A 16,799-nucleotide genomic window follows, 5' to 3' on the forward strand; every position below is an offset into this window, starting at 1 on the left:
GGAGGGAAACAAAATGGGCGGAGGTCCACAATAGCAGGAAGGGAGGATTTTCTCCACAAAAAAAAAAAAAAAGCATAGTATCTGAACATGGAGGAAATCACCACATCATCTTAATCATATATATATAAAAGATCAGATTTTAAATTCATGCCTGTGGGATATCGTGTTTTTAACTTAAAAATCCACATTGCTTCTTTGCGCTGCAATTCCTTTTTTCTATCACCTCCCCTCTTGGGGTTTGGGACAGTTTCTATTATATTAACCCTACAAGTACTGACATCTCCTCCATGTACAGAAATAAAATGCTGAGAGGCTCCCGAGGGACTCCTTGTAGTTTTATTACATGAATCATAAAGATGTTCAGAAATCCTTTTGCGAAGAGGACGTGTGGTGTTGCCCACATATTGAATGCAGCATGTTTCACATGTTATTAAATAAATAACATATGTGGAACTACAGTTGGCAAACATATTTATGACATATTCATTTTTTGTAACTGTGGATTTAAATGTAGACGTATTATACATGTATTTACATAAACCGCATGATCTTATTCCACAACGATAGCTACCAGAGACAGATAACCAGCTTGAATTATTTTCTGATGAAAAACGCAAAGTGTGATCACTGGGGGACAAAATATTCGCAATTGTAGTTCCTTTTTTAGGAATAAAATTGCAGCCTTTATCCAATATAGTTCTCAAAGTTGGATCCACCCGTAAAATAGGTAGATTTGATTTAATAATTTCCGTTATTTGATTAAATTGATCACTATATTTAGTAATAAAAACTGGTTTCTCCTCAAAATTACTAAATTTTGATTTTATTTCCAAATAATCATCTCTTGTTTTTCTTTCTGCTACAATTTTACCCCTATTAATTTGATGCTTGCGATAACCTCTAGTCTTTAATCGTTCATCAATTACTTCATAAAATTCCTTAATACTAATAATCATAATCTAAAATTTACATATCATATGAATAAAGAACGAATTGCTTTTCTTGACATGATGTTGATTGGAAATGAAGCAGATTTTAGGGTTGAAGTATGTTTATATAGAAAACTGCAATCAGGTAATTCTTTGCTGCATGCTAGCAGCAACCATCCCAAACATGTCATTAATAATCTCCCAGTAGGTGAATTTGTGCGTGCCAAGAGGTGCTGCACAACTGATTCATTTTACAGACAGGAATGTGAAGTAATTGATGAACGATTAAAGACTAGAGGTTATCGCAAGCATCAAATTAATAGGGGTAAAATTGTAGCAGAAAGAAAAACAACAGATGATTATTTGGAAATAAAATCAAAATTTAGTAATTTTGAGGAGAAACCAGTTTTTATTACTAAATATAGTGATCAATTTAATCAAATAACGGAAATTATTAAATCAAATCTACCTATTTTACGGGTGGATCCAACTTTGAGAACTATATTGGATAAAGGCTGCAATTTTATTCCTAAAAAAGGAACTACAATTGCGAATATTTTGTCCCCCAGTGATCACACTTTGCGTTTTTCATCAGAAAATAATTCAAGCTGGTTATCTGTCTCTGGTAGCTATCGTTGTGGAATAAGATCATGCGGTTTATGTAAATACATGTATAATACGTCTACATTTAAATCCACGGTTACAAAAAATGAATATGTCATAAATATGTTTGCCAACTGTAGTTCCACATATGTTATTTATTTAATAACATGTGAAACATGCTGCATTCAATATGTGGGCAACACCACACGTCCTCTTCGCAAAAGGATTTCTGAACATCTTTATGATTCATGTAATAAAACTACAAGGAGTCCCTCGGGAGCCTCTCAGCATTTTATTTCTGTACATGGAGGAGATGTCAGTACTTGTAGGGTTAATATAATAGAAACTGTCCCAAACCCCAAGAGGGGAGGTGATAGAAAAAAGGAATTGCAGCGCAAAGAAGCAATGTGGATTTTTAAGTTAAAAACACGATATCCCGCAGGCATGAATTTAAAATCTGATCTTTTATATATATATGATTAAGATGATGTGGTGATTTCCTCCATGTTCAGATACTATGCCTTTTTTTTTTTTTTTTTTGTGGAGAAAATCCTCCCTTCCTGCTATTGTGGACCTCCGCCCATTTTGTTTCCCTCCCACTTTACTTCAGCCAGCAAGTGTATATAGGTATATGCTTATTTGTAAGATGTTAAGCTATGAGTAAGGACCCTCTAGTCCGAAACGCGTAAGCGTCTGTCACATTGGTGAACCATATGTTTTTTATGCATCTATTCTGTTTTTAATCATTTTTTTGGAATAAAGTCTTTTGATTTTAACCATCCTTTGGTCGAAGTTGCTGGAACATCTCCCAAGTATTGTGCCTACATGTTTTTCCGGAATCCAAGTTCCCTGCACCGCCCAGGATTGATTGCATTCCTCCAGACTTCGCATTTGCTACGGTTTGGTGAGCTGACAAAAAACTTTTTTCTCGTGTATGACCCTCTGCTTGTGACTCGACTGCTCTCTGCTCATCCCTTTGGTACCGCACCGCCCTCTTGTGTATGACCTTTGGCTTCGTCTGACTTCCCATCTGCTTGTCCCTCCTGTACCTCGTTCGCCCGTATTATGTATGATCTCTGGTTTGCCTGACTCTGAGTGTTCTTCCATCTTAGCAAGCAGGACGCTAAGCCTCACCCCCTTGTGGTCACATGACCGTAGGTCCCGTGCCTGCTTTCTAATACTTCAGCGTGCAGGTCTTGTGCGTCTGTACTTTCCAGCTGTTACTGTCCCCGGGACCCCTACAGCACTGGTGAGTCCCTGCTCAGCGGAGGCTGCATGCCGGCGCTGTCAGGATCCTGACACTTAGCTTTTCCCAGGGCAGATGACTCCTCAATTCTCAGTAGGGGATAAGAGTCCCGAACTGTACAGGCATTTAGTCACCATAAGACAACAAAAATGAAGGGTTCCGTCCTTTTTCCGAACTAGAACGATAGGGGCTGCCCACGAGCTCTGATTCTCCCAAATGATCCCACTTAGCAAAATATGTGCCAACATTTTTCACCTGGTACATTTGTGGCGGGATGTGTCAATAGTGCTCCTGAATTGGGGCGGCATTTCCTGCGGGAATCTCGTGAGTTGACTGTGGTGCACCTGAAATCATCGTCATGACGGGAAGCTTCCACTTGTTGCACCTGTTGCGACGAGAGTCCCGTCAGTTCAGCCCGCATCTGTTCCTGGATCTGGCACCCTTCTCTCATGATACTGGATGAAGGCTCTGAGGACATGGTGATGGCTACAGTCTAGGGATCTCCTTGTTTTACCACTAACTGAACGGCCTCTGGGATGTCACTTCTTCCGGCATAACCAGCACTTGGGCCACTTCACTCTTGGGTGAGATCGTGAGATCATCCTCCCCTAGGTTAACACATCGCATCACTACATTACCGCCATAGACGGCTAATGTCTGAGCAATGAGGAGTCCTGAAGGCAGTTAATCTAGTAGGGCAGGCTCTATCTGGGCTTCCACTCCTTCGAGGGGTGTACAGTCTCGTACGGGCAGCGTGAGCACAGTCTGGCCAGGCGGTAAAACGAGCTTGGCAGCGTCCGGAATGACCACCATCCCCAGGACTTTTCCTTCTCTCGACATTTCTTGAGCCTGGGCTACCCGTTTCAGTTGCGGGAACACCTTTCTTTGGGGGGTGCGGCGGCTCCATCGATTGAGAAAAGCATCTGGTGACTCATTGACTAGGATGGTCCCGAGTTCCTTCAACACATTCATCCATAGCATCACTGTAGGGCCATTGCAAGAGTCTCCGGCGGTCAACACTACTCCTTTTCGGCCCACATCCTTGCCACACACAGTAATTTGTATCCACACCTCCCCTGCGACCGGGATGGGTAATTGGTTGGCCGCTGTCAACTTGATCCCTGGGCCCCATTCAGGCCGCATTGCCCCAGAAAAGTGATGTCTGAAATAAGTTTCCGGCATGGTAGTCATTTGGGAACCGGTATCAACTAAGCAACGGACGGCTCGGCCATCCATTTCAGCCCATAGAAGGGGGCACAGGGAAACTAAACTTGCAGGACTTCCTTCTCTCCTTCTTGGCAGGTCAGGGTCTACCTCGGCGCATCCTCGGGCATAATGTCCAGTGTCTCAGCATCTAAAACAAATTGGAGGTCTCTCTGTTCGAGATTGCCCCACAACCGGACAGGGCTCGGGGTTAGTTCTGCCTCCAGAAGAGTTCGGCACCTTCAAGGGGGTTTTTCTCAAGTCAGACCACTCTTCTCGCATGTCCTGGATTTCTTTCCGGATTTCTCCAGCCCAACCTGGTTCAGCTGCGAGCACAACGGGTACCTCCCCTCTTCGCACCTTCCCCGTCAAGGCTGCCATTCCCTGCTCTTGCTTGCGTGCTCGCGCTTCCGCCCCAACTTCTGGAAAAGACATACTCGGATTGACTCGCAAGTGCTACCGCAGGGCTTGGTTAGGCAGCGCATCCCTGAGGCCTGCCACTAGTTGGTCCCTCAAAATTACATCATGGGGCCCCACACCCACATCATCCCGCTTAGCGATTGCGGCGTAGATCTCCTGTAGTGCGTTCATGTATTGGGTCAAAGACTCCCCCCTCCCTTTGGACGCAGCTAAACAAGCGCATCCACAATTCACCGATATCCGTGGGGTCCCCATGCATCTTTTCCAAGATCTGTAACACTTTGGTGAAAGTGTTACGCTCCTGTGGTGGCTGGAACATGACAAAACATCTGGCGTCCCCATCTAGGACCATCACAGTAATCTCCACGTGCATAGCAGGGGTCATGGGGTGCATCCTTAGCATGCCTTTAACCCGTTTGGACCAGTCCCATAACAGTGAATTGCTACCTGTAAACTTTGGGTGATTGCTGAGCATGGCCCCCAGCTGTAAGCTGGCCCTTGGGACCCCAACGGCCACTTAGTCTGTCACCTCTGTGCTTGTGGACTGCATCCTGCCGACTACGCCAAGTGTTAGCAGGTTACGGGATGCAGTGACAGACAGGAGGCAGAGCAAGGGTTAACAAGATGTAACAATTTAATAGAACAAGGTATTCACTCGTCGCAGGGAGGTTAATGGTTAAAGGAGGGATAATAGGGATAACAAATGTAAAGCAATAGCAGTCCAATGAAGGAACTTATCTTCTTCTGTATGCTCTTCTGCAGCAGATGATCCTTCGGGGGGGGTTGTAGAACCGGCAGCGGCCAGGGGATGTCCTCAGATGGGGTACTTTAAACGATGGTCCGTCTTCTGGCGGCAGCGGTCAGTCTCCGGTACCGTCTGCTGAGACCATAGCCATATGCATGTGCGGCCGAAGAAAACAAGGCCGCGACACTCTCAGAGTCAAACGTAAACAGGCAGGAAGCAAGAGTCAGGGAAGGCCGCAAGAGTCTGTCTGGTACTCGGCCTTCTCTCCTCTGCACGTGCGCGGTACTCTCAGTCACTGAGCGCGCGGCACCCCTGTCTCTAGCAGCTACTGAGCGCACGGCACTTCTCTCTGCTGCGGTCCCACAGGAGGTTGCGGAGACCAACCAACATAGCCCGTCGCGGCGCCGATACTCAGAGGACAAAGCACGCTGCTCAAGTGGCTGTGCGCTGCTGCTGGTTGGCGCAAAACTGCCTGCAGCTGCGCGCGCTTTGCTTTTTAAGCTGCTCCTCCTACCCGGGTCATGAGGTTAGTCCAGCTCCTCATTCCTTCCCCCAGGCAACAAGGGAGGCAGCCTCAATGGTTCCTGACCCGGCTCAGTACAGGTATCCTCGGCCCGGTCTTCTTCCTTTCACTACAATAGCTACACAGGCAGGAGCGCTCACTTCTACTATAGCTACACAGGAAGGAGTGCGCATTGCTACTATAACGATACAGGAGGGCGCACGCACTGCTACTATAATGACACTGGCAGGACCTCGCACTGCTACTATACACAGGTTGGAGCATTCACTGCTGCTATAACTACACAAGCAGGAGCATGCACTGCTACTATAACGACGCAGGCGGGAGTGCGCTTTGCTACTATAGCTACACAGGCGAGAGCACGAACTGCTACTATAACTACACAAGCAGGAGCACAGACTGCTACTATAACGACGCAGGCAGGAGTGTGCTCTGCTACTATAGCTACACAGGCCAGAGCACGCACTGCTACTATAGCTACACAGGTAGGAGCGTACACTTCTACTATAGCTACATAGGCAGGAGCGCGCACTTCTACTATAACGGCACAGGCAGGAGTGTGCACTGCTACTATAACGACACAAGAGGGAGTGTGCACTGCTACTATAACGACACAGGCGGGAGCACAACTTGCTACTATAGCTACACAGGTGGGAGCACGCACTGCTACTATAGATACACAGGTGGGAGCGCGCACTACTGCTATAGCTACACAAGTGGGAGTGTGCACTGCTGCTATAGCTACACATGCAGGAGAGCGCACTGCTACTATAGCTATACATGCGGGAGTGTGCTCTGCTACTATAGCTACACAGGCCAGAGCACGCACTGCTACTATAGCTCCACAGGTAGGAGCGTACACTTCTACTATAGCTACACAGGCAGGAGCGCGCACTTCTACTATAACGGCACAGGCAGGAGCACGCACTGCTACTATAACGACACAAGAGGGAGTGTGCACTGCTACTATAATGACACAGGCGAGAGCACAACTGCCGCTATAGATACACAGGTGGGAGCACGCACTGCTACAATAGATACACAGGTGGGAGCGCGCACTACTGCTATAGCTACACAGGTGGGAGTGTGCACTGCTGCTATAGCTACACATGCAGGAGAGCACACTGCTACTATAGCTACACATGCGGGAGTGTGCTCTGCTACTATAGCTGCACAGGCCAGAGCACGCACTGCTACTATAGCTACACAGGTAGGAGCGTACACTTCTACTATAGCTACACACGCAGAAGCGCGCACTTCTACTATAACGGCACAGGCAGGAGTGTGCACTGCTACTATAACGACACAAGAGGGAATGTGCACTGCTACTATAACGACACAGGCGGGAACACAACTTGCTACTATAGATACACAGGTGGGAGCACGCACTGCTACTATAGATACACAGGTGGGAGTGCGCACTACTGCTATAGCTACACAGGTGGGAGTGTGCACTGCTGCTATAGCTACACATGCAGGAGAGCGCACTGCTACTATAGCTACACATGCGGGAGTGTGCTCTGCTACTATAGTAGCTACACAGGCCAGAGCACGCACTGCTACTATAGCTACACAGGTAGGAGCGTGCACTTCTACTATAGCTACACAGGCAGGAGCGCGCACTTCTACTATAACGGCACAGGCAGGAGCGTGCACTGCTACTATAAGGACACAAGAGGGAGTGTGCACTGCCACTATAATGACACAGGCGAGAGCACAACTGCCGCTATAGATACACAGGTGGGAGCACGCACTGCTACTATAGATACACAGGTGGGAGCGCGCACTACTGCTATAGCTACACAGGTGGGAGTGTGCACTGCTGCTATAGCTACACATGCAGGAGAGCGCACTGCTACTATAGCTACACATGCGGGAGTGTGCTCTGCTACTATAGCTACACAGGCCAGAGCACGCATTGCTACTATAGCTACACAGGTAGGAGCGTGCACTTCTACTATAGCTACACAGGCAGGAGCGCGCACTTCTACTATAACGGCACAGGCAGGAGCGCGCACTGCTACTATAACGACACAAGAGGGAGTGTGCACTGCTACTCTAACGACACAGGCGAGAGCACAACTGCCACTATAGATACACAGGTGGGAGCACGCATTGGTACTATAGATACACAGGTGGGAGCGCGCACTACTGCTATAGCTACACAGGTGGGAGTGTTCACTGCTACTATGCACATGCAGGAGAGCGCACTGCTACTATAGCTACACATGCGGGAGTGCGTTCTGCTACTATAGCTACACAGACGGGAGCACGCACTTCTATAGCTACACAGGTAGCAGCGCACACTTCTATTATAGCTACACAGGCAGGAGTGCGCACTGCTACAATAGCTACACAGCTGGGAGCGCACACTGCTATAATAGCTGCACAGGCGGGAGCACGCACTGCTACTATAGATACAAAGGCGATAGCGCGCTCTGCTACTATAGCTACAAAGGCAAGAGCGCTCACTGCTACTATAGCTACAAAGGTGAGAGCGCGCACTGCTACTATAGCCACACAGGTGGGAGTGCGACTGCTACTATAGCCACACAGACGGGAGTGCGCCTGCTACTATAGCTACACTGTGTTCCAAATTATTATGCAAATGATATTTTTCTATGATTTTCCTAAATAGTCGGTACAAATGACAGTCAGTCTAATAAAAGTCATCACCTGTTAGATTATACATCGAATTTTATTGAAGAAACCTCCCAATGATAACAGTATAATCTCCAAAATGAATAAAAACTCAAATTGCACTGTTCCAAATTATTAGGCACAGTAGAATTTCTAAACATTTGATTTGTTTTAAAGAACTGAAAATGTTCATTTGTGGAATTTGCAGCATTAGGAGGTCACATTCACTGAACAAAAAAGCTATTTAACTCCAAAACATCCTAACAGGCCAAGTTATATGTTAACATGGGAACCCTGCTTTGATATCACGTTCACAATTCTTGCATCCATTGAAATTGTGAGTTTTTGGAGAGTTTCTGCTTGTATTTCTTTGCATGAAGTCAGAATAGCCTCCCAGAGCTGCTGTTTTGATGTGAACTGCCTCCAACCCTCATAGATCTTTTGCTTGATGATACTCCAAAGGTTCTCTATAGGGTTGAGGTCAGGGGAAGATGGTGGCCACACCATGAGTTTATCTCCTTTTATGCCCATAGCAGCCAATGACTCAGAGGTATTCTTTGCAGCATGAGATGGTGCATTGTCATGCATGAAAATGATTTTGCTCCTGAAGGCACATTTCTGCTTCTTATACCATGGAAGACAGCTGTCAGTCAGAAACTCGATATACTTTGCAGAGGTCATTTTCACACCTTCAGGAACCTTAAAGAGCCCTACCAGCTGTTTCCCCATGATTCCGGCCCAAAACATGACTCCTCCACCTCCTTGCTGACGTCGCAGCCTTGATGGGACATAGTGGCCATCCACCAACCATCCACTACTCCATCCATCTAGACCATCCAGGGTTGCTCGACACTCATCAGTAAACAAGACTGTATGAAAATTAGTCTTCATGTATGTCTGGGCCCACTGCAACCATTTCTGCTTGTGAACACTGTTTAGGGGTGGCTGAATAGTAGGTTTATGCACCACAGCAAGCCTTTGAAGGATCCTACATCTTGAGGTTCGAGGGACTCCAGAGGCACTAGCAGCTTTAAATATCTGTTTGCTGGTTTGTAATGGCTTTTTAGCAGCCGCTCTCTTAATCCGATGAACTTGCCTGGCAGAAACCTTCCTCATTCTGCCTTTATCAGCACAAACATGTCTGTGCTCAGAATCAACCACAAATCTCTTAACAGTACGATGATCATGTTTAAATTTTTGGGAAATATCTAATGTTTTCATCTCTTGACCAAGGCATTGCACTATTTGATGCTTTTCAGCAGCAGAGAGATCCTTTTTCTTTCCTAAATTCCTTGAAACCTGTGCCTTGCTTAATAATGTGGAACATCATTCTTAAGTAGTTTTCCTTTAATTGAGCTCACCTGGTAAACTAATTATCACAGGCGTTTGAGATTGATTTCAGTGATCCAAAGAGCCCTGATACACAATACCATCTATGAGTTTATTTGAAAAACAAAAAATTACATCTTTATGACACTTAAATCCAATTTGCATAATAATTTGGAACACAGTGTACACCGGCGTGAGCGTGCACTGTTCCATAGCCACACAGGTGGAAGCGCACAATGCTACTGTAACGACACAGGCAGGAGCGCTCACTGCTACTATAGCTACACAGCGGGAGCGCAATTTCTACTATAACAACGCAGGTGGGAGCGCATACTGCTACTATAATGGCGCAGGCGGGAGCGCTGTGCTACTATAACGTCACAGACAGATGTGAGCTCTCACTGTTATAGCTATACAGGCAGGATCGCACACTTCCACAATAGTGAAAGGCAGGAACACACACTGCTACTATAATGACGCAGGCAGGAGCGGGCACTGCTTCTATAACGACACAGGTGGGAGTGCGCTCTGCTACTATAACGATGCAGTGAAACAGCAATCAAAAAAGCACAGTATGTATTGAGACCCAGAACTATAATTGTAAAGTCCTCCCAAAATGTAATCACACTGAACCCATTATACCTTATGGAAAACTCCAAGAAATACTATAATCAAGAGACAAACGGAGCATATAAATTCCATCAGAGTACAAAATCACTTTTTATTTAAATACCACATACAAATTGACTCAATTTATAATGACGCAGGCGGGAGCGCGTACTGCTACTATAACGACACCGTCGAAAGTGCACACTGCTACTATAGCTACACAGGTGGAAGTGTACACTGCTACTATAACTACACAGGCGGGAGCACGCACTGTTCCATAGCTACACACAGACAGGAGCATGCACTGCTAGTACAGCTACACAGGTGGGAGCGCGCAATGCTACTATAACGACACAGGCAAGAGCACGCACTGCTACTATAGCTACACAGGAAGGAGCGTGCACTGCTACTATAGCTATACACAAGCGGGAGCGCGCTCGGCTACTCTAAAGTCACAGGTGGGAGCACGAACTGCTACTATAGCTATACATAAGCGGGAGCGCGCATTGCTACTATAGCTACACAGGCGGAAGAACGCACTGGTACTATGATGACACAGGCGGGAGCGCGCACTGCTCCATAGCTACACACAGACAGGAGCGTGCACTGCTACTATAGCTACACAGGAAGGAGCGCGCACTGCTACTATAGCTACACAGACAGGAGCACGCACTGCTTCCATAGCTACATACAGACAGGAACGTGCACTGATTCCATAGCTACACATAGACAGGAGCGTGCACTGCTTCCATAACTACACACACACAGGAGTATGGACAGATTCCATAGCTACACAGGTGGGAGTGCAAACTGCTTCCATAGATAAGCACAGGCAGGAGCGCGCACTGCTTCCATAGCTACACACAGGAGGGAGCGCGAACTTCCATAGCAACACACAGACGGGAGAGGGCCCTGCTTGCTTAGCTACACATAAATAAGGGTGCGCTCTTCTTCCTGCCTCCCAGGACTGTCAGATCAAGGGACAGATTGACACCCAGCGGCTGTGTACACTCTGATACTGCAGTCTTGTCTGTGGCCATTATGTGCCAGTGTCATCATTACAGAAATAGAATTATTCATTGTGCTAATAAGAAGTGACCAAGTAAGCAGTAGGGTCATACTTCCCATGTAGGATGCAACTATACAACTCATTACTCCTTGCAAAAAAATCTGTGTTCCCCCCCCCCCACCATACTCATGAATGTACTTACCTACAACTCAAAGGGCTTTCCACCATAAGAATATTGATGTTCTATCCTTAATAGGTCATCAATATCAGATGTTGGTGTAAAGGGATTAAGTTAATAATGTTCATTGTTGTATTTATGACTTTTTGCTAACTGGTATTGCTACATGCTATATGTACTACGTCATATGATATGGTACTGCTACCCCAGCTGGGAATTACCATTGCCTTTCCTTCACGTTTTATTGTTCTTACTTGCATATAGTTGTGATAATGTTCGTTACATTTCATGTACAGTATACGGAAAGCGTAGTGCTCTTGTTTAGACACTAGAGGGGGTCACTCTAGTATACAGAACAGGTAGTAGTTAGTATAGGGTTAAGTGTATGAGGGGCTGGCGGAATGCTTTTCCAGAGGTAACTAAACCCAGTGGTGGATGATTTCAAGTCTGGGGCGAAACAGACAGAAGGAATTGTCATCATGACGAGATTAGGCCAGGAAGAAACAGGGAAGCAGTCTAAGACGGTCCGGTCCGGAAGTGTGCCGTATGGAAGTGTCAGTACAGTAAGGAGAGCTGAGGAAACAAGTGAAGTTGAATGTGTATCCCATAATGTGCCAACTGTGGATATAATGTGTGAAGTCATAAGTAAAATGTTCAAGTTACTCTGGGCTGTGTCTCCATTTCTGGGGGTTGCCTTGGAGAAGGGCCATCGCTGCTTGGGAAGTGCCCAGGGGGACCCGAACCTGAAGACGCAGGTATGCTGAGCAGTGGATTACAGTTTTCTGTGAGGGAAGGTCGGAACACAGATGCTTCAGTGTCTCTGGCCATGACTATAGTTCTGGCCTCCCCTTACAGTAGTACCCAGTGCCGACACCTCCACTGATCCACCTGTAGCCGTCAGTTGTAAACATTGAGCAAAGCAGAACAGCATGGCTCCCTCACACTGTTTAGTGTTCACTCCCAGGAAATGCACTTCAGCTCCTATTACTTTACTCTGTCAACTATATACACATGGCCCCTGATACAGCTGGTTATATCTGATCGGTGGGAATGCCAGACGATGGGGAGACATATAGAGGGAATCGAGCTTCCCAGCGATGCGCTGACATGTGGAGCCCCCTGGGAGACATATAGAGGGAATCGAGCTTCCCAGCGATGCGCTGACATGTGGAGCCCCCTAGTTGTGAGCAGTATTTGGGTACCGTCATGGAAAACAACGTTATCTGAGATAAGTACATTATGATCTATTTGCACTCTAGAGAGGTGATTTGTGGTCAGTAATCTAAAGGAGACTCTATATATTTCCTCTCTGAGGGTGTCTGATGTATGTACAGTGGCTCACTTTTCTGTTTATATTTATGTCCTATACGGACTGTTATAGAGCCTAGAGAATAGTATTAACCATATAAGGACAATTTATATTGTGGGGCCATAGACCATTCTTCATAACATAAAATGATATAATGAGTGCCCCATTGTTCCATATGGGTGATTTCAGGCGGCATTGAATCATTTTATAATCACTTCAGCACGAGCACTTTGTATGGCACTTTTTGTTGTTCTATGTTTTTAAAGGTATATTAAAAGTTAAGTTTTAATTAAAACTGGTCCGCACCAATCTGCTACAAAAAAAAAAAAAAAAAAAAAAAACAGACGATGGACACCCATTGATCTGATACTGATGACCTCCTACAGATATTAATCTGTAGTGGAAATGATACTGTTGTGGAAAAGTCCTTTAATTACATTTGATCAGAGAAAATTACTATGCAGGAAGTACAGGGATTGGAGGTAGAGGACTGGGGTAGTTATTTTCTCTGATGAAGACCACTTCAGACTGTTTGGGACATCTGGAGAAATGATCGTCTAGAGAAGTTGAGCGCTACCATGATTCCTGTGTCTGCCAAAAGTAAAACATCCTGAGACCATCCATGTTTGGGGGCTTTTCATCCAAGGCAGTGAGTGGGCTCATTCAATTTTTCCTAATTATCATGAAAAAAAGAATTGGATCTAAAAATATTTTCCAAGACCAACAATCCAGGGGCAATCTGGTGAGAAATATTGATTTTTTTTTTTTCAGCATGATGGAGACCATATCACAAGACAAAAGTAATAACTTGGTGAACAAAACATTGGAATATTGTATCCACGACCAGGAAACCTCCCCAGATCTTAATACCATTGGGAACCTGTGGTCAATCCTCAAAAAGCAGGACAAACAAACACTCAGAACTTGTGATAAACTCCAAGCACTGATTAGACAACAATGGGTGGTCATTAGTCATGTTTTGGCCCAGAACCCGATATCCAGAAGCCAGGACGAAGGGCAGAAGTCATGAAAAATAAGTGTTGACGCAGTAAATATTGAGTCTTAAATTTTATGTACTGTATTTGTCAATATCAAAAATATGAAATGTTTATAACTGTACTTCAGTAATCATGACTCAAAGCAAACTGAAGCGTAAAACCAAAATTGTATCAGTGTAAAAACTTTTGGTCACGACTATACATACTGCCATATCATAGATAAATAGTACCGCTATACCACAGATATACATAGTACTGCTACAAAACAGATACATAGTAACACTATCCTGCACTCATACACTGTACAGCTACAACACACTCACATACCAGTACCACTATACCACACACAAACATAGTATTACTGCTCCACACACATTCATAGTACTACTATGCCAAACACATCCATAGTATTGCTATATCACAGTATTACTTGTGACAGAGTCATTGAAGTGATGGAGGGGAGATACGTGTCACTGCGCATGATGGCGTCAGTGATGTAAAACCAGAGTAGTTTCCTCCAGCACACAATGTGTTGAGAGGATTAAATGAGAGTTATGTTATGGGCTGGTTTTAGTGGACCTCTGTTGAGTGGGTGGGAGGGGATCCACCGTATCTCCTCCTGCAGTGTCCTGTGTGATGACGAGATCATGTGATCAATCACATGATGGAGGAGTCACATGGTCTGGGCTTAAATGGCTGACTACCAGAGCTTTCAGTGCAGCGTGGGCCTGAAGAGAGAGCACTCCAGGAAGGTGTGTGCGGGTGGCAGAACGTGAGAAGCTACCACCAGAGCAGTGGATGGAGGTGCTTGCCCCCTATTTGACTGGTGAGCCTCAGAAGGTCTATTATGATTTAGCACTGCAGGATGTGCAGGAGTATGCCAAACTAAAAACTGAAATTTTAGCATTCGCAGGAGTGACTATGTCAGAGCACAAAGGGTTCACCACTGAGCTTATTGTGGGGACAAATCGCCTCAATCCCAAATGTGTGACCTAGTGCATCTGGTACAAAAATGGCTGCAGCCGGAATCCTCCACTCCAGCCCAGATGGCCAAGCGCGTTGTCATGGACAGGTTTGTGCACTCCCTTCCTAGGTCATTGCAAACCTGGGTTACCCAGGGAGACCCCCGAAATGCAGATGAACTGGTGGGCCTAGTGGAAGGGTTCCAAGTGGTCGAGAGGTCCCTAAGAAAGCCAGGGGGTGGTGCATCCTCATACTGGGGTACCCAGCGAGAACCTGAGCCCCAAAAGAGGGGTAGTCAAGCCCCCACTGAGGTTAGTCCTAGATCCCAACTGGTCACTGATGGGTTGTCAAAGGTCACGGGTAAAGACTTGCTTAGCTGGAGATGTCGTGGTCCTGAAAATATAGCCGCCCGTTGTCACTCGCCCTCCGAAGAGATGGACTGTAGCTTAGGGAGGCGCTGCTCCTACTGTGCCTACCCTGCCTGCAGTGTGGACTATCAGCCTGGTGAGGTCACTGGCATGTCAATAAATGGGATGCTGGTGACAGGACTCTTAGGGTGTGTGCAGACGCTGTGGAATCCGCTGCGGATTAATCCGCACGGATTTTGCAAAAACCGCAGATAAAACCGCAGGTCAGAAGACCTGCGGATTATCTGCAGTTTAGCCTGCGGTTTGGTCCTGCGGATTCACCATCTCCACAATGGTGGAGATAGGAACCCGCTGCGGATTCCGCAGAAAGAATTGACATGTCAATTCTTTCTGTGGTCTCAAAACCGCAGGAAATCCGCGTGGATTTTTCCGCACCGTCTACACAGCGGTTTTTGTTTACCATTCATTTGAATGGTACTGTACACCGCAGCTAAAACTGCTGCGGGTCCGCAGCGGCCAAAACCGCTGCGGAACAGCAGCGTGTGCACATACCCTTAGACTCAGGGAGTTTCGTGACCCTGAAAAGGGCCAGACTTCCCCATCAGTTGATTCCTGGGAAACACGGTGTACGTTGTATCCATGGCGACGCCAAAGACTATCCCGTCGCCAGAGTGTCGGTCAAAACAAGCCGGGGTACAGAGCCCCATGAGGTCGGGATAATCGGGAGGGACTTCAGCCTTTTCTGGGACTTGTGGGGGAAGGCGGAGATATCAAAGGACTCCGACAGGAGCCAGCTCAACCCTTTTGAAACCCCATCACAGTCGAAGATGTATGAGTCCCCCCTGTGTGTCCTGGCTGGTGACGAGGAAGAGACGGTGATCAGTTAGACTAAAATTCCTGATCTGGGGGTTTCTGGAGGAAATTTTGGGACTGCCCAAATGCGGGACTTGACTGTCATGATCCAGGTCAGGGTTTGTGTTCTGCTTTTCGTTCCCCGGCATGGTCATGTGGGGGTTAACCTTTTCTGCCTCTCTCTGGTATGGGGGTGGCTATTTTATAGCTCTTGTCAATGATGGTTTCTGTCTTCGGCTAGAGCTGCTACCCAATGCACCCAGTGCGTGACCTTTGCTTTCTGACTACCAGTGTTAATGTGCCCCGCTCCCTATCCCTTACTTAGCGTGTATCCGTGTGCCTGTTTCCCGCCATGTACGTCCCGGTTTGTATTCTGTCCTGCCCTGCTGTATTCCGTGTCTGTTTTCTCTGGTCCTGCCCGGCTCCGACACTTTGGCGTGTTTTTGACTGTGCTCCCGTTTCACCCCTTTTGATGCTGCGTTTCCAACCGGCTTTCTGACCTTTGGCTTGCCCCTGACTTAGCTGTTATCTCACCCCCTGGTACTGTGTTCCCTCCTGATAACAGCTCGGCCGTGTTCGACCTCTCTACTGCCATCTAACAGTGTTGGCCCCGCAACTGCAGGTCCTTACGGTGAGCTTCTGTTCTCACGTCCTCGCCCCCTGGTGGTTGTACCTGGAACAACGTCCCAGGTACTCACGACATTGACCTTGAAAAATGTATTGGAAAATGTGACTGTGATAAATGGGACTCCCCTGGAGCCAGGGGCTGACACCAGGTTCCCGCACTTTACGGTCAATGGGGAGTTGCTATTTCGGGTCACTAAACAAAGAGGGGAAGTATTAAAGCAGCTTAGTCCCGGGACCCTATAGGTACT

This window comes from Dendrobates tinctorius, unplaced genomic scaffold (genome assembly GCF_039654945.1).
Source record: "Dendrobates tinctorius isolate UK_male_01 unplaced genomic scaffold, ASM3965494v1 ptg000010l, whole genome shotgun sequence".
In the NCBI taxonomy this organism is placed as follows: Eukaryota; Metazoa; Chordata; class Amphibia; order Anura; family Dendrobatidae; genus Dendrobates; species Dendrobates tinctorius.